The following is a 21236-nucleotide window of genomic DNA, read 5'->3' on the forward strand; positions in this document are numbered from 1 at the left end:
CCTGCACGTGTTCAATTAATAAATCTCAGGATATCGCCCAAGATATTAGCAATATCCTCTTCCAGCATCCTGGTCACAAATAAACAAACAAAGGCAGGATATTGGTCAGGATATGTACGCTTAGAAAATGACCCATAACACTCCTAGGCTGAAGCAGATTGAAGAAAAAGATACGGAAAAGTCAAGAGCTCTAGCGGTCATTCATGACGATGAAGGATATGACTAGAGTGAGATATTGCCTGAGGAAGACGCAGTTGGTTACGCGTTCGCAGCAGGAAAGATTGTTCCGTTTAAAGACACAAGAACAGAAGAAGAAAAGTTTGTGAACAGAAGAATGAAAGCCCAAACAAAAGTGTGACAACTCGAGTTTCCGAGATTCCACTTTCGCATTTATTACACGTTCACTGCTTGTTTAGTTGTTTAATTGCATAATTAGTTTACTTTGTAACTGTATACGTTTTGGTTCAATAAAGTGTATTGTCATTGTGCATGGTTATGTGTTAAGTGTTGACAAATACATGAACTTGGTGATGAAACTGTAAATTACATTGTGATGGGTGTTTTATGTAAAAGAAGATACTTAGGGGTGAGTAGAGTAGTTAGTGAAACTTTAATCACTCTTAACCCTAATCCCCTTCACTAATCATTCACACAATCATCAGACGTACCTAAGATTCCTCTACAATTCTCTCTACAATAATTTGCTTCATCATTGGCACAAGCTCTCTATCATTACTCTTGATCCCTCTCTTTACCTAGAATCAATTCAAGGTAATTGTTTAATGATTGTTTGTTGTTATCAATTCTTGATTATGTGATTCATGGAAACCCTAGTTCTACATGTAATGGTTCTGTGTTTGATTGATTCTGATTATTGCGAAATGTTTATGACTAGAAGTGTAATCAAATGATTGACAATGAGATGCCTGTAAGATAGAGATGTTTGAATTACTGATTTGATTACTGCAATGCAAAAGTATGAGATTAGGGTTTCATGATCGTATAAACATAACTGTTACACTGAGTTTATGTTCGTATGATTGATGCTGATCTTTGATTTCACGTATAGTCCGAACTTTATATTGAATGGACATGGTCCGAATTTTTTGACAAGGGAAACTTGTCCGAATTTTGTATTGAGAAGGCTAATGTCCGACTTTTATTCATGCACATATGTTCGACTTTTGTTTAAGTTGTGTTGTCCGAATTTTTGACAAGGGGAGCCTTGTCCGATTTTTGTAAGTGTCAAAAGGGTCCGACTTTTGTATAAGGGAGGGGGTCCGAGTTTTAAAGGGGGGATAATGGTCCTAGTTTTAAGGCTTAAAGCCTTGTCTGACCTTTTGAATACACATGGGGTCCGAACTTTTGGTTGTGATACAAGGGGGTCCAAATTTTTATAAAGGGAAACCCCTTGGTCCGAGTTTCATGTCTAGGGGACATGGTCCGACTTTTCTAGTGGCACATAAGGTCTGAACTTATATGATGTTGCTATGTATGGTCCGAATTTTCATGCCTTGATGCCTTGTATGAGATGGTGGTCCGAATTACATATGTTATATATAATCAGAACTTTACAGAGTAATGTATGAACCAAGTTTACTTGTACACAGCAGTGTTAGAGCCTACTGAATGTTTCTATATGTTTCTGTACATTACAACCTGCTACTTGCTATTGTATGCTACTGTATCTGACTGTATGACACGGTTTGTATGAACAATCTATGTCACGCTATTCTGTACACAATTATCACACAGAACACAATTGCTTGGATATCAAAGACTTGTAAACCCTAATTGAATGCAAACACTTACATCAAATTATATGCAATGTACCTAGGTCGTGTGTAACGGATTTAATCATTAATTAACCCTAGAAGCAATAACATACCGAGCAAACCAAGGTGAGTTCACACCCTTACAAAGGCATGGGATTCCCAGGGTTTGGGAATGGGATTGAAGGAATGGGATTTGATTAGATACTTGTACTTACACTGTTACTAGACTATCTACCATCATCCTCGGATGCACAGGACACATACGTAAAACCTACGTATACTTGTACTCATCACTGTCCTCAGGTTGCGAAGGACACTCACGTAAAACCTACGTGAACTTATACTCACTACTGCCTCGGTTGTGTCAGGCACTTACGTAAAACCTACGTAAACCCCCGCGTACCCCTGTCCTCGGTTGTGAAGGGCACTTACGTAAAACCTACGTAAACTTTGTACGTACTACTGTTCTCGGTAAGAAGAACACTTATGGTTACAAATAGTCTAGTGTATATACAACTATGGGAAACCCCCACCAGTAGAACATACTATCGGCCCAGTAGAGCCACACGTTACGAAAGGAACTTACTGTTACAAACTTACTTACTGTGAACTCGCTCAACTAGTTGTTGACTCTCTGTTACATGCCTTGCAGGTCGTTAGGTATACATGGAGCTTGCATGGGGAGGCGCGGTCGTTGTGGACAAGGATCGTGAATACTTTGATTGAACATTTTGACACTACATACTTATTAATATTGGGCTTTTACTCAATTGCTTCCGCTAAACTTTGTTATTATACTTATGTTTTGGAACACCTTTCATATGGATTGGATTGGTTTAAATACAATTACTTTTACTATTCACATTGTTCTATATGATTGGTGGCTTGATCCTGGTCAGTCACGCCTCCAAGCGGTGATACTCCGCGTGCGGATTTTGGGGGTGTGAAAAAAAGTAAGCAGAATCTATATCATTTACAAAGAAGCAAAAAGGGCTAAAAGGTGGGATCCAGACAGAGAATGCTACCTTGATCCTCAAGGTAATATCGCAATCGATCCCAATTCACTCAGTGTTGATGCAATCATTCAGCAATATTTTGAAGAAGAGGAAGCTAGACAAAGAGAATGGTGGGGTGAAGGTGAAAAGAAAGTGGAAGAGAAAGAAGAAAAGGTGAAGTCGGCAGAAAAGAAGATCGATGGTGGGTTGATAGATACATCACAGGAGCTCACAGCCGAAAATCTGATGAAGATGGCGGACAAAGTTCTAGCTGCAAAAGAATTGGAGGTAGATTCTAGTTCTGGAACTAAGTCAAACGGCCAGGTCAGTCAGATTAACACAAATGAAGTGTCAGGTAAGAAAGATAAAAGCGAAAGTGACTGCAAGAATTGCAGGAAAAACTGCAAAGATTGTAGTACTAAAACTTACCTCAATAACAAAAAGGTTGAGGATCTGACAAATAGGGTTAAAGAGGTAGTTGTTGACTCGCTCAACTAGTTGTTGACTCTCTGTTACATGCCTTGCAGGTCGTTAGGTATACATGGAGCTTGCATGGGGAGGCGCGGTCGTTGTGGACAAGGATCGTGAATACTTTGATTGAACATTTTGACACTACATACTTATTTATATTGGGCTTTTACTCAATTGCTTCCGCTAAACTTTGTTATTATACTTATGTTTTGGAACACCTTTCATATGGATTGGTTTGGTTTAAATACAATTACTTTTACTATTCACATTGTTCTATATGATTGGTGGCTTGATCCTGGTCAGTCACGCCTCCCAACGGTGATACTCCGCGTGTGGATTTTGGGGGTGTGAAAGATTGGTATCAGAGCCATTGGTTATAGAGAACTTGGTTTTAATAAGGGAGAAACGTTTTTATTAAAACCAGACTATAACCAGTACAGTGCTCAATGATCCACAACGACGCCTCGCTCCACATGCAAGACTCAACATCCTAGGTAATAAGGTTTATGTTTATTGCCTACATGCTAGAATTACATAGAACTTTGCTCGTGGTATGCTTAGATTACATTGTATGCTATTCGTTATTGCTTGAGAACACTTGTGTGCTTACTCTCTTCTGTCATCGAACTATTCACGAACCTCTCTCACTATTGTTACATTTGCTATGAAGATCATGGCCGGACGTATTAACTTGACTCAAGCCCAGTTGACGGCTCTTATCAACGAACAAGTTGCTGCGGCAATTGCAGCTGCAAACGCAGGAGGTATACCCTGCAGTCGTAACTCACACTAGGATCTTTAGATCCTACACTCCTAAACCAACTCTTGTGTTTAATCTTGTAATGTTCTTATACACAGCAGGTCAGCACGCTCAGCCACCTGTTTGTACTTTCAAGAATTTCATGGACTGTCGTCCAAGCACGTTCAGTGGCACGGAGGGAGCAGTGGGACTCCTCCATTGGTTCGAAAAGCTCGAGTCGGTATTTGAGATGTGTGAATGCCCTGAGGCTCGCAGGGTGAAATACGCCACTGGTACTTTAGAAGGGATTGCGCTAACTTGGTGGAATGCGCAAGTCCAACTTTTGGGATTGGCAGCTGCTAACGGCACTCCCTGGAATGATTTCAAGGAGCTGATTAAACGGGAATACTGCACACGCGACGACATCCACAAGTTAGAAGTGGAGTTCTTTCATTTGAAGATGACTGGGTCGGAAATCGAAGCTTATACTAAAAGGTCAAACGAGCTGGCAGTTCTGTGTCCAACTATGGTGGGCCCTCCTATTAGACGTATTGAGTTGTATCTCAAAGGGTTGGCACCAGAAATTCAGAGCCATGTGACATCGGCTAATCTTGACAATATCCAGGCTATTCAACTCCTTGCTCATCGCCTCACGGATCAGGCAGTGGAACAAGACAAGCTGCCTAAACGCATCAGCGCTACTGCAACCTCTACCACTTCAACTACTCTTGCTACTCCCAGTGACAACAAGAGAAAATGGGAGGGGGATTCCAGCAAAGGTTCAGCTTCAGTTCAGTCCCAAGTTCAGCAGCGAAAGACTGACAACTATCAGAGCCCTAGTCAGCAATCTTCAGGCAGTCACAGGCAGGGTGGATATCGAGGGAACCTTCCAAGGTGTAACAACTGCAACAGACACCACAGTGGCCAGTGTAACAAGGATCGCTGCCAAAGGTGCCTCAAGATGGGTTATGAGGCCAAGGATTGTAGGAGCCCGCGGCCTGCGAACCAGAATCAGCAGCAGCAGCAAACACCGCAGAATCGGCAACTGGGAAACAAGGGATGTTTTAATTGTGGCGCTGAAGGTCACTTCAAAAGACACTGCCCTCAGTTGAACCAAAACCAGAACAACAACAACAACAACCACAACCAGGGAAATGGGAACAACAATAATGGGGGAAACAACAATGATGGGAACAACGGCGCTAGGGGTCGTGCTTTTGTGCTGGGGCAGGGTGATACCAGGAATGATCCCAACGTAGTCATGGGTAAGTTTCTTCTTGACGACTTTTATGTTACTGTATTGTTCGATTCGGGTGCGGATACCAGTTATGTGTCTTTGAAAGTTAGCCAAATGTTAAAACGTGCACCAACTCCCTTAAACACCAAACATGTCGTAGAGTTAGCTAATGGTAAAAGTCTAGAGGCCACACACATAGTTCAGGGTTGTAATCTTATCCTCGCTGGTCAAGCTTTCTCCATCGACCTCATCCCTATAGTTCTGGGTAGTTTCGACATCGTCATTGGTATGGATTGGTTATCCAAGCAGCAAGCAGAGATCCTACGTAAAGAAAAGATCATTCGTATTCCCCGTTCTGGTAAAGAACCTCTCAAAGTTCAAGGCGACAAGAGTGGTGCTGTGGTTGGCATCATCTCTTTCCTGAAGGCTCAGAAATGTTTACGAAAGGGTCATACTGCCATTTTGGCACTAGTTACTGATGCATCAACGAAAGAGAAAAGAATAGAGGATATCCCAGTTGTACGTGATTTTTCTCAAGTATTTCCTGAAGATTTACCTGGTCTACCGCCTCATCGCCAGGTCGAATTCCAGATTGAACTAGCTCCAGGAGTAGCACCTATAGCTCGCGCACCGTACCGATTAGCTCCAACTGAACTTGAAGACCTGTCAAAGCAACTGCAAGAGCTCTTGGATAAGGGTTTTATTCGTCCTAGATCTTCGCCTTGGGGAGCTCCAGTACTATTTGTGAAGAAGAAAGACGGTACTTTCAGGATGTGCATAGATTACCGCGAACTAAACAAGGTGACAGTGAAGAACCGTTACCCTCTGCCGCATATTGATGACTTATTCGACCAGTTGCAAGGGTCGAGCTACTACTCCAAGATTGATCTAAGGTCAGGTTACCATCAGCTGAGAGTCCGGGATGAGGACGTCTCTAAGACAGCATTCAGAACTCGCTACGGCCACTACGAGTTTCTAGTCATGCCATTCGGGCTAACAAACGCGCCTGCAGTTTTCATGGATCTTATGAACAGGGTGTGCAAACCCTATCTAGACAAGTTCGTCATCGTTTTCATCGACGACATCTTGATCTACTCCAAGAGTCAGGAGGAACACGAGCAGCACTTACGTCTTATCTTGGAATTTCTTCGAAAGGAACAACTGTACGCCAAGTTTTCAAAATGCGACTTCTGGCTTCGTGAAGTCCACTTCCTAGGCCATGTGGTGAACAGGGATGGGATTCATGTTGATCCATCCAAGGTAGATTCGATCAGGAACTGGCCTGCACCGCGTACACCAACGGAAATACGCCAATTCTTGGGTTTGGCGGGGTATTACAGATGATTCATTAAAGACTTCTCCAAGATCGCACAGCCGCTTACATTACTAACGCAGAAAGGTGTTACCTATCGTTGGGGTAATACACAAGAAACAGCTTTTCAATACCTAAAGGATAGGCTCTGCTGCGCACCTATTCTCTCATTGCCAGAGGGCACGGACGACTTTGTGGTTTATTGCGACGCGTCGATTCAGGGTCTTGGTTGTGTATTGAGGCAAAGGGATAAATTCATCGCCTACGCTTCGCGGCAACTCAAAGTTCTTGAACGGAACTACACGACGCACGATTTAGAGCTGGGAGCTGTTGTTTTCGCGCTCAAGATATGGCGACACTACGTGTACGGTACCAAGTGCACTATTTACACCGATCACAGGAGTCTCGAGCATATCTTCAAGCAGAAGGAATTGAACATGCGTCAACGACGATGGGTCGAGCTGCTTAATGATTACGAATGTGCCATCAAGTACCATCCAGGCAAAGCCAATGTTGTGGCTGATGCTCTCAGTCGAAAAGACACTCTACCTAGGCGTGTACGAGCTTTGCAGCTTACTATTCAGTCTAGTCTTCCTGCACAGATACGAGATGCTCAGGTAGAAGCATTGAAACCAGAAAACGTAAGGGCTGAAGCCTTACGTGGCTCAAGGCAATGATTAGAACAAAGGGAAGACGGCGCCTACTATGTAATAGGACGCATTTGGGTTCCACATTATGGCGGTTTACGAGAACTTGTTATGGATGAAGCTCACAAGTCTCGCTACTCGGTACATCCAGGTTCGGACAAAATGTATCACGACCTCAGAACTATATACTGGTGGCCTAGCATGAAGGCCCACATAGCAACATACGTCGGCAAGTGTTTGACCTGTGCAAGGGTCAAGACGGAGTACCAGAAACCCTCAGGCTTACTTCAGCAACCCAAGATACCACAGTGGAAATGGGAAGAAATTTTCATGGATTTTGTTACTGGCCTGCCTAGATCCCAACGTGGGAATGATACAATTTGGGTGATCGTAGATCGACTCACGAAGTCTGCTCACTTCTTGGCTATCAAAGAAACGGATAAGTTCTCTACCTTAGCAGACGTCTACTTAAAGGAAGTTGTTTCGAGGCACGGAGTGCCAACTTCTATTATTTCGGATCGGGATGCACGATTCACCTCAGAACTATGGCAAGCAATGCACAAATCTTTTGGCTCTCAGTTAGACATGAGCACAACTTACCACCCTCAGACAGATGGGCAGTCTGAGCGCACTATCCAGACTCTAGAAGACATGCTTCGGGCGTGTGTTATCGATTTCGGCAACAGCTGGGAAAAACATCTCCATCTAGTGGAGTTTTCGTACAATAACAGTTACCACACAAGCATTCAAGCCGCTCCATTCGAGGCATTGTACGGACGTAAATGCCGGTCACCTCTCTGTTGAGAAGAGGTGGGGGATAGTCAAATCACAGGTCCAGAAATGGTAGTTGATGCTACTGAACGAATTACACAGATACGACAACGCATGGCGGCAGCTCCTGACCGTCAGAAAAGTTACGCTGATAAGAGCAGGAAGCCACTCGAGTTCCAAGTTGGGGATCGAGTGCTACTTAAAGTCTCACCCTGGAAGGGTGTGGTTCGTTTTGGTAAACGGGGCAAGCTCAATCCGCGGTATGTTGGACCGTTCGAAATCACTGAAAGAATAGGCAAAGTAGCCTACAGACTAAACCTACCAGCTGAACTTGGTGCAGTTCACAATGTTTTCCACGTGTCGAATCTGAAGAAGTGTCTGTCAGATGAGACCCTCATAGTTCCTTTGAAGGAACTCACTATCGACGAGCGGTTGCAGTTCGTCGAGGAACCAGTAGAAATCACGGACCGAGATGCTAAGGTCCTCAAGAACACCAGAATACCTCTTGTACGAGTTCGTTGGAACTCCCGTCGTGGCCCAGAGTACACCTGGGAACGAGAAGATCAAATGGAACTCAAGTATCCCCGGTTATTCGAAAACCGTGCAACCACTACTGAGGCTGAAGCTACTACTGCAGAATTTCGGGACGAAATTCCAAATCAACGGGGGGATGATGAGACACCCCAGGAAAACCAGTAAACGATGCAACTTACCTAGCTTCCTCAGTAACTGCATGCTAAATTTCGGGACGAAATTTCTTTCAAGTTGGGGATAATGTGACAACTCGAGTTTCTGAGATTCCACTTTCGCATTTATTGCACGTTCAATGCTTGTTTAGTTGTTTAATTGCATAATTAGTTTACTTTGTAACTGTATACGTTTTGGTTCAATGAAGTGTACTGTCATTATGCATGGTTTTGTGTTAAGTGTTGACAAATACATGAACTTGGTGATGAAACTGTAAATTACATTGTGATGGGTGTTTTATGTAAAAGAAGATACTTAGGGGTGAGTAGAGTAGTTAGTGAAACTTTAATCACTCTTAACCCTAATCCCCTTCACTAATCATTCACACAATCATCAGACGTACCTAAGATTCCTCTACAATTCTCTCTACAATCATTTGCTTCATCATTGGTACAAGCTCTCTATCATTACTCTTGATCCCTCTCTTTATCTAGAATCAATTCAAGGTAATTGTTTAATGATTGTTTGTTGTTATCAATTATTGATTATGTGATTCATGGAAACCCTAGTTCTACATGTAATGGTTCTGTGTTTGATTGATTCTGATTATTGCGAAATGTTTATGACTAGAAGTGTAATCAAATGATTGACAATGAGATGCCTGTAAGATAGAGATGTTTGAATTACTGATTTGATTACTGCAATGCAAAAGTATGAGATTAGGGTTTCATGATCGTATAAACGTAACTGTTACATTGAGTTTATGTTCGTATGATTGATGCTGATCTTTGATTTCACGTATAGTCCGAACTTTATATTGAATGGACATGGTCCGAATTTTTTGACAAGGGAAACTTGTCCGAATTTTGTATTGAGAAGGCTAATGTCCGACTTTTATTCATGCACATATGTCCGACTTTTGTTTAAGTTGTGTTGTCCGAATTTTTGACAAGGGGAGCCTTGTCCGATTTTTGTAAGTGTCAAAAGGGTCCGACTTTTGTATAAGGGAGGGGGTCCGAGTTTTAAAGGGGGGATAATGGTCCGAGTTTTAAGGATTAAAGCCTTGTCCGACCTTTTGAACACACATGGGGTCCGAACTTTTGGTTGTGATACAAGGGGGTCCGAATTTTTATAAAGGGAAACCCATTGGTCCGAGTTTCATGTCTAGGGGACATGGTCCAACTTTTCTAGTGGCACATAAGGTCCGAACTTGTATGATGTTGCTATGTATGGTCCGAATTTTCATGCCTTGATGCCTTGTATGAGATGGTGGTCCGAATTACATATGTTATATATAATCAGAACTTACAGAGTAATGTATGAACCAAGTTTACTTATACACACCAGTGTTAGAGCCTACTGAATGTTTCTATATGTTTCTGTACATTACAACCTGCTACTTGCTACTGTATGCTACTGTATCTGACTGTATGACACGGTTTGTATGAACAATCTATGTCACGCTATTCTGTACACAATTATCACACAGAACACAATTGCTTGGATATCAAAGACTTGTAAACCCTAATTGAATGCAAACACTTACATCAAATTATATGCAATGTACCTAGGTCGTGGGTAACGGACTTAATCATTAATTAACCCTAGAAGCAATAACATACCGAGCAAACCAAGGTGAGTTCACACCCTTACAAAGGCATGGGATTCCCAGGGTTTGGGAATGGGATTGAAGGAATGGGATTTGATTAGATACTTGTACTTACACTGTTACTAGACTATCTACCATCATCCTCGGATGCGCAGGACACATACGTAAAACCTACGTATACTTGTACTCATCACTGTCCTCAGGTTGCGAAGGACACTCACGTAAAACCTACGTGAACTTATACTCACTACTGCCTCGGTTGTGTCAGGCACTTACGTAAAACCTACGTAAACCCCCGCGTACCCCTGTCCTCGGTTGTGAAGGGCACTTACGTAAAACCTACGTAAACTTTGTACGTACTACTGTTCTCGGTAAGAAAAACACTTATGGTTACAAATAGTCTAGTGTATATACAACTATGGGAAACACCCACCAGTAGAACATACTATCGGCCCAGTAGAGCCACACGTTACGAAAGGAACTTACTGTTACAAATTTACTTACTGTGAACTCGCTCAACTAGTTGTTGACTCTCTGTTACATGCCTTGCAGGTCATTAGGTATACATGGAGCTTGCATGGGGAGGCGCGGTCGTTGTGGACAAGGATCGTGAATACTTTGATTGAACATTTTGACACTACATACTTATTTATATTGGGCTTTTACTCAATTGCTTCCGCTAAACTTTGTTATTATACTTATGTTTTGGAACACCTTTCATATGTATTGGTTTAGTTTAAATACAATTACTTTTACTATTCACATTGTTCTATATGATTGGTGGCTTGATCCTGGTCAGTCACACCTGCAAGCGGTGATACTCCGCGTGTGGATTTTGGGGGTGTGAAAAAAAGTAAGCAGAATCTATACCATTTACAAAGAAGCAAAAAGGGCTAAAAGGTAGGATCCAGACAGAGAATGCTACCTTGATCCTCAAGGTAATATCGCAATCGATCCCAATTCACTCAGTGTTGATGCAATCATTCAGCAATATGCTGAAGAAGAGGAAGCTAGACAAAGAGAATGGTGGGGTGAAGGTGAAAAGAAAGTGGAAGAGAAAGAAGAAAAGGTGAAGTCGGCAGAAGAGAAGATCGATGGTGGGTTGATAGATACATCACAGGAGCTCACAGTCGAAAATCTGATGAAGATGGCGGACAAAGTTCTAGCTGCAAAAGAACTGGAGGTAGATTCTAGTTCTGGAACTAAGTCAAACGGCCAGGTCAGTCAGATTAACACAAATGAAGTGTCAGGTAAGAAAGATAAAAGCGAAAGTGACTGCAAGAATTGCAGGAAAAACTGCAAAGATTGTAGTACTATCACTTATCTCAATAACAAAAAGGTTGAGGATCTGACAAAAAGGGTCAAAGAGGTAGAAAACCAGATCTTAAACCGGGATAAATTGCTAAAAGCTTCAAAGGATCGTGCAAAAGAGTTAAATGAAAAAATTGAAAGTGATAAAAGTGACATAGAAAGAACAAAGAAAGAAAATGAAACACTCATTCTTGAAAATCGTCACATCACTGAAAATTTTGAGAAGCTTAAGCGAACGGTTAAAGATTCGGATGATCGAAATGGCAAAACAACAAAAAAAATGTTCAACTGACGGGTGTGTTAAGGGTGAAAGAGGAGTTAATAAATAAACAATTGGATGAAATTGCTAATCTGAAGCTTCAATTTCAAGAAGCAAAAATTGAAAACGAACACATCCAATTAAAATTAACTAGCTACAACTCCGCAAGCTTTGTTTTGCAGCACATTGTTCCCAAACCCATTGGGAAAAACAAAGCTGGCGAAGATGTATTTTCGGACAGAACTGGGGTGGGATATCATCAAGTTCCACCACCTGTTTTAAACAATTTCTCAAAGAAAAAGTCCGGGCTGGTTAATGATGAGGAAGAGTTAAAAGAAATAAAACTTCCAGAGTCAATTGATGTTACATTCTCATCATCATCATCTGATGATAGTGTTCAGACTGATATTGTCAAAAGCATGGCATAAAGTGTTTTAGAGTCTGATTCAAATGAAGATGATGGATGTTTCTTGGATAAATACATTCCGAAACAAAAGTCCAAGAACAACTTAAATGAAGAACCAAATCTTGTCATGTACAAGATATTGGGTTCAGATAAGTTGTTTTCGGATTCTGAGTTTTCGATTGAGAATGTAAATGTGAACAAATTGAAAAATGTTTACAAATTGGTCAAAGTTGAGTTGTCAGAAGTGAATAATCTGAACCAAACAAAAAGACAAATGAACTTTGGGAAAGATAAAGCTTACTACAAGAAACCTGTTATTCCACCATGTTTCTCTAATAACAGTCGAAACAACTGGTTGGGTGGATATCAGGGGGGGTAAGTCTTATCAGAAGAAAAATGTTCAAAACAAGAAGTCTGTTGAAAAGAAAGTGTTTGTGAACAGTTCGAGTTCATTTTCTAATGAAGAACCTAAAATCTTTTCAAAATCAAACAAAGAGTTCTTTGAGGAAAAGGCCTCACAACCTCAGTCTGAAGGCACAAGTCGAGTAGCTGACACTCGAACATGCTTCAGATGCAATCAAGTTGGGCATATTGCACGAAAGTGTACCAACTTGAAGCCTAAGACTGAAGTAGTTGAGAGTCAAAAGAAGAAAGATGATGTGAAAGGAAAAGCTCCATTGGTTGTTGAGAAAAAGAGTTTTAAAAATGACAACACCAAAGTCAAAACTGAACCCGTAAAGAAGGTGGTAACTAAAAATGACAAATTTTACAAACGGGTCACAACAACTCAACAAACATGGAAGCCGAAAGTTGCTGAGATGAGAGCAAGTGGTTCAAAACCAAAGGTTTCTGAGATGGAAAAACAATCATCTTCTACTACATCGGTAAAGATGAGTGTTCCTTTGGATTTTTATGAAAAGCTTGAAAAAGAGAAATCAATTTTTGAAAAGAAATGGGTTGAAAAGAAAGACCAACCATCTGGTCAACCTAAAAAGGATGAGTTGTTCACACTTAGAGAGGTTGAGGTTGAGTCTAAAGAAAGCTTGAAATTAAATGATAAAAATTTTCCACCACTTTACACAACAAAATCTCACAACAAACTTGAGTTACCTAAGTCCAAAGAGGCCTGGGTAGCAAAATCTGTTTAATTGTGTATGAATTGCCGGAGCTTCCTTAATCGCGAAGCATGAATCGGCATCCTTATTGAAATGTTTTAATCATGTTGGTTTATGTGAAGGATCTTCCACAACTTGTTTCAAGATGGATCATGGATAGTGGAGCTTCCAGACATATGACAGGGAAGACTGCATTGTTGTATGATGTAAGGAATATAAATGGAAGATATGTTGGTTTCATGGGTAATCAAGGTGGTCGGATCATTGGTGAAGGAACGTTATCTAATGGGATCGTGAAGTTTGAAAGAGTCAATTACATTGCTGAGCTGGAGAATAACCTACTAAGCATTTCTCAGATCTGTGACAGAAAGTATACCACTCACTTCACTGACAAAGAGTGTTTGATTCTAAAACCGGGATTTGTTGTCCCCGAAGAGTGGGTCATCATGAGGGCACCAAGAGTCAATGACCTGTATGTATTGGATATGAGCATAGCAACGACAACCACGGGTCAGGCTCATTGTTTTGTGTCAAGAGCAACGGAGAAGGAGTCAAGATTGTGGCACCGAAAGATGGGGCATATACATCTTAGAAAAATGAATCATTTGGTTCATAATGATCTGGTTACAGGAGTTCACATCAAAGGTTTTCATCTGGAAGGGGAGTGTATAAGTTGCATTAAAGGTAAATAGAAGAAAAAGTCGCACCCCAAAAAGCAAGTCAATTCAGTTTCACAACCTCTGGAAAGACTGCAGATGGATTTATTTGGTCCTGTGAATGTCAAAAGCATTACAGGAGATTATCTATTGTTTGGTCGTCACTGATGATTATTCCAGATTTTCTTGGGTATCTTTCTTGAAAACAAAGGATGAAACGTTTGACAGTCTGATGGCGTTATTCAAAAAGATTGAGAATTTGTACCAGAGGCCTATCCGAAGAATTAAAAGTGATAATGGTACTGAATTCAAAAACAACAAGATGGAAGAATTTTGTGAAGAAAGATGTATACTGCATGAGTTTAGTGCTCCGTACACTCCGCAGCAGAATGGAGTAGCAGAACGCAAAAACCGGACACTAATCGAGACAGCCAGAACAATGCTTGCAGATTCAAAACTTCCAATAAATTTTTGGGCTGAAGCTGTTTCCGCCACATGCTATACTCTCAACAGAGTTCTCACTGTCAAGAAATTCAACAAAACATGCTTTGAATTGATCAATAACCGCAAGCCTAATTTGAAGTATCTTGAACCGTTCGGGTCACCTTGTACGGTGATAGAACCTTTTGGAAAGTCTGGTCCGAAGTGCATTGAGGGTATATTTGTTGGATATGCAAGTCCTTTGCGTCGTGTCTTCGTGCCAAGAGAAAAGCGGATTATTGAAGCTGCAAATGTTGAATGTCAAGGTCATACGATGCCGCCTCAGAACCCAGGAGATTCATGGCGTTATCACTACGATACTTTGTGGGATTCGTTTGATGTGATGGAAGAACCTGAAGATGAAGAAGAGTTCTCGGATGAGTTGGATATTCTTAGAGACTATGAGTCATCAGAAGAAAGATTTCCAGCAAAGTATTCTAGGCAATCTCAGCAAACTTCAAATGACGATGAAGCAGGTCCTAGTAATGCTGGTGAACAAGATGATAATCCACATTCTCACGATAATCAGACGGCAACAAATGATGAAACAACATCCGATATCGGTCCAACATTTGATCATGGTGATTCAGAATCTGAGGGGGAGCAAATCCAGATCTTAGATCAAGCAGATCCTATCAGTGAAGAAGGTGCAAATCAAAATGTCACTAATCTGGAAGGCAATGTAGAAGTTCCGAGTGAAGTAATGCCCAGAAGTCTTTCATATTATCCAGAGGACCTGATCATCGGAGAGCTTCAATCAGGAGTTCGCACCAGACATCAAATTGACCAAGGGCTTACAAGTTTTTATTCCTCAGTAGCACCTTTACAAACTGAATTTTCATTATGCTGTTTTATCTCGTAGATCGAACCTCGAACTTACAAAGAGGCACTTACTGAAGACTCTTGGGTCAACCCGATGCAAGAAGAGCTGAACTAGTTTGAAAAATTAGGTGTTTGGAAACTGGTGGATCTACCTGAAGGTCACAGGAAAATCAACACCAAAAGGGTGTTCAAGTGTAAGAGAGATGACAGAGGAGTAGTTGTGAGAAACAAAGCTCGACTCGTTGTTCAGGGCTTTAGTCAACAGGAAGGAATTGATTTTACTGAAGTGTACGCTCCTGTGGCACGACTAGAAGCAATCAGAATTTTCCTAGCGTTTGCATCGTGGAAAAACTTTAAAGTATACCAGCTTGATGTGAAGTCGGCCTTTCTCTACGGCAAAGTGAAGGAGGAAGTCTATGTCGGCCAGCCACCGGGCTTCGTCGACCCATACCATAAAGACAAAGTGTATCTCTTGGATAAAGCGTTATATGGCTTACACCAGGCCCCGAGAGCTTGGTATGAGACATTATCTCAGCATCTCCTAGCCAATCACTTCATCCGGGGAACAATAGACGCCACCCTCTTCACAAAAATAGTCGACGGTCACTTGCTGATAGTACAGATTTATGTGGATGACATAATTTTTGGGTCAACAAACGAGAACTTGTGCAAAGATTTTGAACAAGTGATGAAGCAAAAGTTCGAAATGTCATCAATGGGGGAAATGAAATTCTTTTTGGGACTCCAAGTTGATCAACTTCCTGAGGGAATTTTCATACACCAGACGAAGGATGTTCATGATATTCTAGAGAAATTTGGAATGTCAAGTTCTACTCCTGCAGCAACCCCATTAGCAACAAATCATGGGATTCACCCAGATCTCACCGGAGATAGGGCTGATGAAACACTTTATCGTTCCATGTTCAGTTCATTGATGTATCTAACTGCTTCAAGGCCCGACATTATGTATCCGACGTGCCTCGCAGCAAGATTTCAATCTAACCCGAGAGCTTCGCACTTGATCATTGTGAAAAGGATATTACGCTACCTGAAGGGAACTCCATCGTTAGGGTTGTGGTATCCTAGAAAAGGCGACTTTACGCTCGAAGGGTATTCCGACTCGGATTTTGGATGTTGCAAAGTCAATGCTAAATCAACAACTACAGGATGCCAGTTCTTTGGACCTCGCTTGGTTACCTGTCAATGTAAGAAACAAACGTCTGTCGCGCTATCCACATGTGAAGCAGAGTACATATCTGCCAGCAGTTGCTGCTCTCAGATCCTGTGGATACAGCAACAGATGCGCGACTACGGTTTGCAGTTTCTTAACACTCATCTTTTTGTTGATAATGAGGCCGCAATAAATATAACAAAAAATCTGGTACATCACGCTAAAACCAAACATATAGAAATTCGTCATCGCTTTATTCGCGATTGTTTCGAGAAAAAATTGATACGAATTGAGAAAATCCACACTGACGAGCAAAAAGCTGATCTTCATACCAAAGCATTTGATAGAACACGTTTTAAATATCTTTTAAAACTGAATGGTATGATGCTCTTATCGGTGTCGGATGGAATCATTGGCGTTGATGAGGACACCACTGTAGATGATGTTGATAAACAATCTGCAATGGTTTGTCGAATTTTTACCTGTTTTGGTCTTTAGGGGGAAATAGGTATATTTGTATATACTTTTAGAAAATCCAAAAACATTAAAAATCAAAAAGCCAAAAACATGATAAAATTCCAAAATCCAAAAACAATAAAAAATAAAAAGAGCTTGTGTAAAAAGGGAAAATGATAGTACATCAGCTAGACTGTTACGGTATGCTAAAGATTTGTAAAGTCTTAAAAGGATTAAACAGTCTCACTAATGATGTGTCGATAGGTTTTTACACAGTTAGTAGATTTGTTCGGGATATAAACTTAAAATTTCATAACGAAACTTATTTCGTGGGGAACACTACTTGGATATATAGGTAACCCCTGAAATCTCGTTTGATAGGTCCCTTATTCTAAGATACTAGGTCTTTATACTCAGTGATATTTGGGGTATTATTACGGGACTTCTGCTAAATGGAAGTTCTGACCTAGTCCCCGAATAATACTTTTCGCAAAATGCTAGAGACATAGCATCGCCCTCAGCAATCTGATGAAACAATAAAATTGATAGTCATTGCTGTTGTAACAAAAGATCCTCTAAAGGGGACACACCGAAAAGTCAAAGCCGTCATCTCTTTGCGTATACGGAAGTATCGACCTGAGCTCTCACGGCCCTCGCATTTAACCCCTTACAGATATCATCTGTGGTATACTCACCTGTAAGACTGAATATTGGGAACTAGATACGGGAGTATATACAAGAGGTGGGACACACAAATGAGTTAAGTTCATAAGACATCTAAATCGTATCCTGAATAAATTGAAATGTCACACCCCGAAATTATCAGAGCATTGGCGTGACTGGACTGGTATCTTCATTGCACAGCGGAAGCAAATAAGCTAAGTCTTTCTAGAAACTGAACGCCCACTAAGTACTCGACTCTTCATGGTCCTCCTATTCCAACCGTGCTTTGTCTTAGAAATGCAACCTGAGAAAGAACATGCGAAAAAGTCAACATAAAGTTGAGCGAGTTCATAGTTTGTTTGTAAAAGATCTGAAATAAATCTTTTGAGTTGTGAAAGGTTTGAAATAAGTCTTTGGTAACCGGTTTTTGAAATAGTATTGAGAAAATCATTTTCTTGCCAAGTTATATGGAAACGTTGTGTTTGTAACACGTTATGTTCATAAAACCATGTATTTGTAAAGCCTTGTCTTTGTAATGTTCGCATAACCGTCAATGCCCACCCTGACTTTGACTCCATACCCCCATAATTCTTTGTATTTGTATAAAACATGGTAGTTAATTTGTATGAACAAGAAGTTTCCGTAAGTATAAAATCCCTGGTATGTAGCAGTGTAAGAGGACTTGTGATCACCAATGGTTTGCAAGGCCACTGACATATGCGAAGTGCAAATAGGGAGACTCAAACCTAGCAGATTTCGCCACGGCAAAGTATGTGGACAAAGTCACCCCACGGTCCGTTTCTAGTTTGGCCGGGGGCTGGGCTCGCTACACCCAGATAGATCTACCGCTCCTGTCCCTCGGTCCCTCCATGAGGACTAATGGCCCCATGTTGTTCCTATCCACTCACATGATCGTATAACACCTCCTTACGTTAAACATACCGTGTAAAATTTTTTCGTAATTACTGTAACATATATTCCACCTTAGCCACCCTGGCTGAGCCTCCCCAGCCACCCTGACTGAGCTTTCCCAGCCACCCTGACTGAACCTTCCCAGCCACCCTGACTGACTCCTTAGTTATGAAAAATCATTCATCTTTCGAAAATAGGCATTTGTTTGGTAAAAACCGGTATGTTTAGTATAAACCTTTCGTAAATCGTTTGAGTTCCTCGAAATCCATTCGTGATATGATTTAGAAATACGAGTTTTGCGTTTGTTCAAAACTTTGTATGTTTCTGAAAATTGTGCATGTCTTTCCACCCCGAAAACATTTACAAAAAGAATGTAAAACAGTAGTAAAAAGTGGGGGTTATGAACTCGCCTGAATATTCCTTGTGCAAAGCTATCTAAATACGACTTCGATGATGTCGTTTCCAAGACGTGGCTTGCTAGCGTGCATTCTACAATATTCCTAACATGGAATATCTAATAAGTTTCTAAGCAAAAATGGTAACTACGTGTTACCGAGCTCTACCGAATCGTTAATCGAACGATTCAACGGTAAGTTGTTAACTTAATGGAAAAGATTAAGTTATACGTGTTAAGTCTCGTTAAATGTTAGCAGCAATTTAATAAGTCTTGAAAAAGACTTAGTTTCCGAGAGACTTAAAATAAATAAATAAATAAATAAATATTTATATAAAAATATATAAATATATCGTTATCATTGCGCTAGACGTCTCGAGTAGTCGTACGTGTATAAAAAGAATATTTCTATGAAAATATCATATAACCAACTCGTATTATATATCGCGTTTCGGATGATCGTTGTCAAAATATACGTATGTGCCGTTTTAGGCGTATAAAATAAATATGAAAAGTTATATTTATTTTATAAAAGAATCGTCGAGTTGTATTTGAAAATAAATATATAACAATATTTATTTTTATAAAAGAACTCGTGTCGAACGATATTTGAAATAAATAAGTATATAAACTATATTTACCTTCGTAAAAGAATTCGTCGAGTTTTCGAAGTCTAAAAATAAATATAATAACTATATTTATTTGTTGTAAGAAATTTTCGACTCGTCGTTTTCGTGAGCATTAAGTTGTTTTCGTACAAAATTTCAGAGTTGTATTTGTTTTTATAAAATAGTTACTTAAATCCGTTAGTTTGATTAATAACAAAACGTAGTTATTTTACGGATTTTCTCGAAAAACGGGCAGAGTTTCCTCTGTTTTTGGACGCCCCCGACAACACCAGTTGTCGTTTTTAGATCAAAATTCAACCAATAATATCAATATGTTAATTTTTCTTCGTATGCTTGAAATGTAAAACAAATTTCTATCGAGTCGGTTCAAGCTCGTGTGTCACGTAACATATATAAAAAAAAATAACGAGATAATCGTGCCGCTTTACCAAATTTCTAATGTTGTAACGCCAAAAATGTTGACTGAGTCGACCGGGTCAACTGAGTTGACCACGTCGACTCGCTGAGTTGACCAGGTTGACCGAGTTGACCAAAATACACCGAGTCGAAACCGAGTTGGACTGAGTCGAGGCGAAGTGCACTGAATCGAACCCGAACCCATCTGTTGACTGAGTTGACTCGGTTGACTCGGTGAGTTGACCGAGCCAACCGAACCGAGCCATCTGACCGAACCAGAACCAAATCCATGTTGTCTTGTTGACTTCATAACTCGAACCTGAGAATGAGCCGACCCATTTGACTTGAAATCAAATATATTGAACCGAACCAAAACTGAATCAATAGGTCAGAACCGAGCCTAAACTGAATCATGTTTACCCGAACTCGAAATGAAACCGAACCTGAACCGAATAACCATCACCTCTGTCGCCGTCGCCGGTTCTGGTGACTCCGGTGGTCATGCCGTCGTCGACCACCACCATATTCAACATCATCATCATCTCCTCGGAATATTCGTCGGACCGAGACAAGGACCGCCGGTCCGAGTCAAGGACCACCGGTCCGAGAAGCAACCACCGCCGCACTCCACTGCCACCGCCGCTCACGGCGGTGCTGCTCCTTCTCCGGCGCTTTCTCTCTCCTCCCGAGTCTCTCTCTCTCCTCGTTTCTCTCTCTTCTGGTTCCGCTGCCGCCGTTCACCACCACCGAACAGTGGTGGTGGTGGCTCGTTTTGTTGCTCGAAATGGGGGGGGGCGTATATCGCCGGAAATCGGGACGCCGGAGAAGCTTGATGGCTCCTGTGTTTGCTAATCTTGAAAAAGAGAGAGTGGGGGTGCTTGTTTGGTGTCTGCTTATTGAAGGTGAGGGAGAGAGAAGACAGGGGTAATCGGCTGGGGTTGGGTATCTGTTTAGAGTTTTGAATTTGGGGGAGATGCCCAAGTTAAGTGTGGTTGTTTGTGTATGTAATATCGAGAGGGAGAGAGAGTAAAAGGGACCAGGCCCTCCATTATTTCTCTGTGTTTGGTTATGTAAGTGAGAGAGTGTATGTGTTATGTTTGTGTGTATATGAATATGCAGGCAATTGGGGTCATTTAAATAGAGATTTGAGGGTTCAAGTTTCTTTTATGTATTTATTTTATATGCAGGTCATATATGTTACCTCTTGAACCAAAATCTTATGAAGAGATTTGTAGAGATTTGGTAATATTTTGTTAGATCTCTTAAGATTCTGTAGATCTTGTGCATTATGCACGGGTTTAGGCTTGTGGGTCTTGGGCTTGG

At 41.0% G+C, this 21236-nt stretch overlaps 1 long non-coding RNA gene across 1 annotated transcript; it reads right to left on the bottom strand.

Moving 5' to 3' along the window:
* Positions 1-19827: 19827 nt before the first annotated feature.
* Positions 19828-21002, bottom strand: LOC118491350. The gene is made up of 2 exons (XR_004891394.1): positions 20334-21002; positions 19828-20232 (listed from the first exon to the last, which is right to left on the bottom strand). It is a non-coding gene; the product is annotated as an uncharacterized LOC118491350 (long non-coding RNA).
* Positions 21003-21236: the final 234 nt, after the last annotated feature.

The sequence above is a fragment of the Helianthus annuus genome, chromosome 4, assembly GCF_002127325.2.
Source record: "Helianthus annuus cultivar XRQ/B chromosome 4, HanXRQr2.0-SUNRISE, whole genome shotgun sequence".
Taxonomy (NCBI): domain Eukaryota; kingdom Viridiplantae; phylum Streptophyta; class Magnoliopsida; order Asterales; family Asteraceae; genus Helianthus; species Helianthus annuus.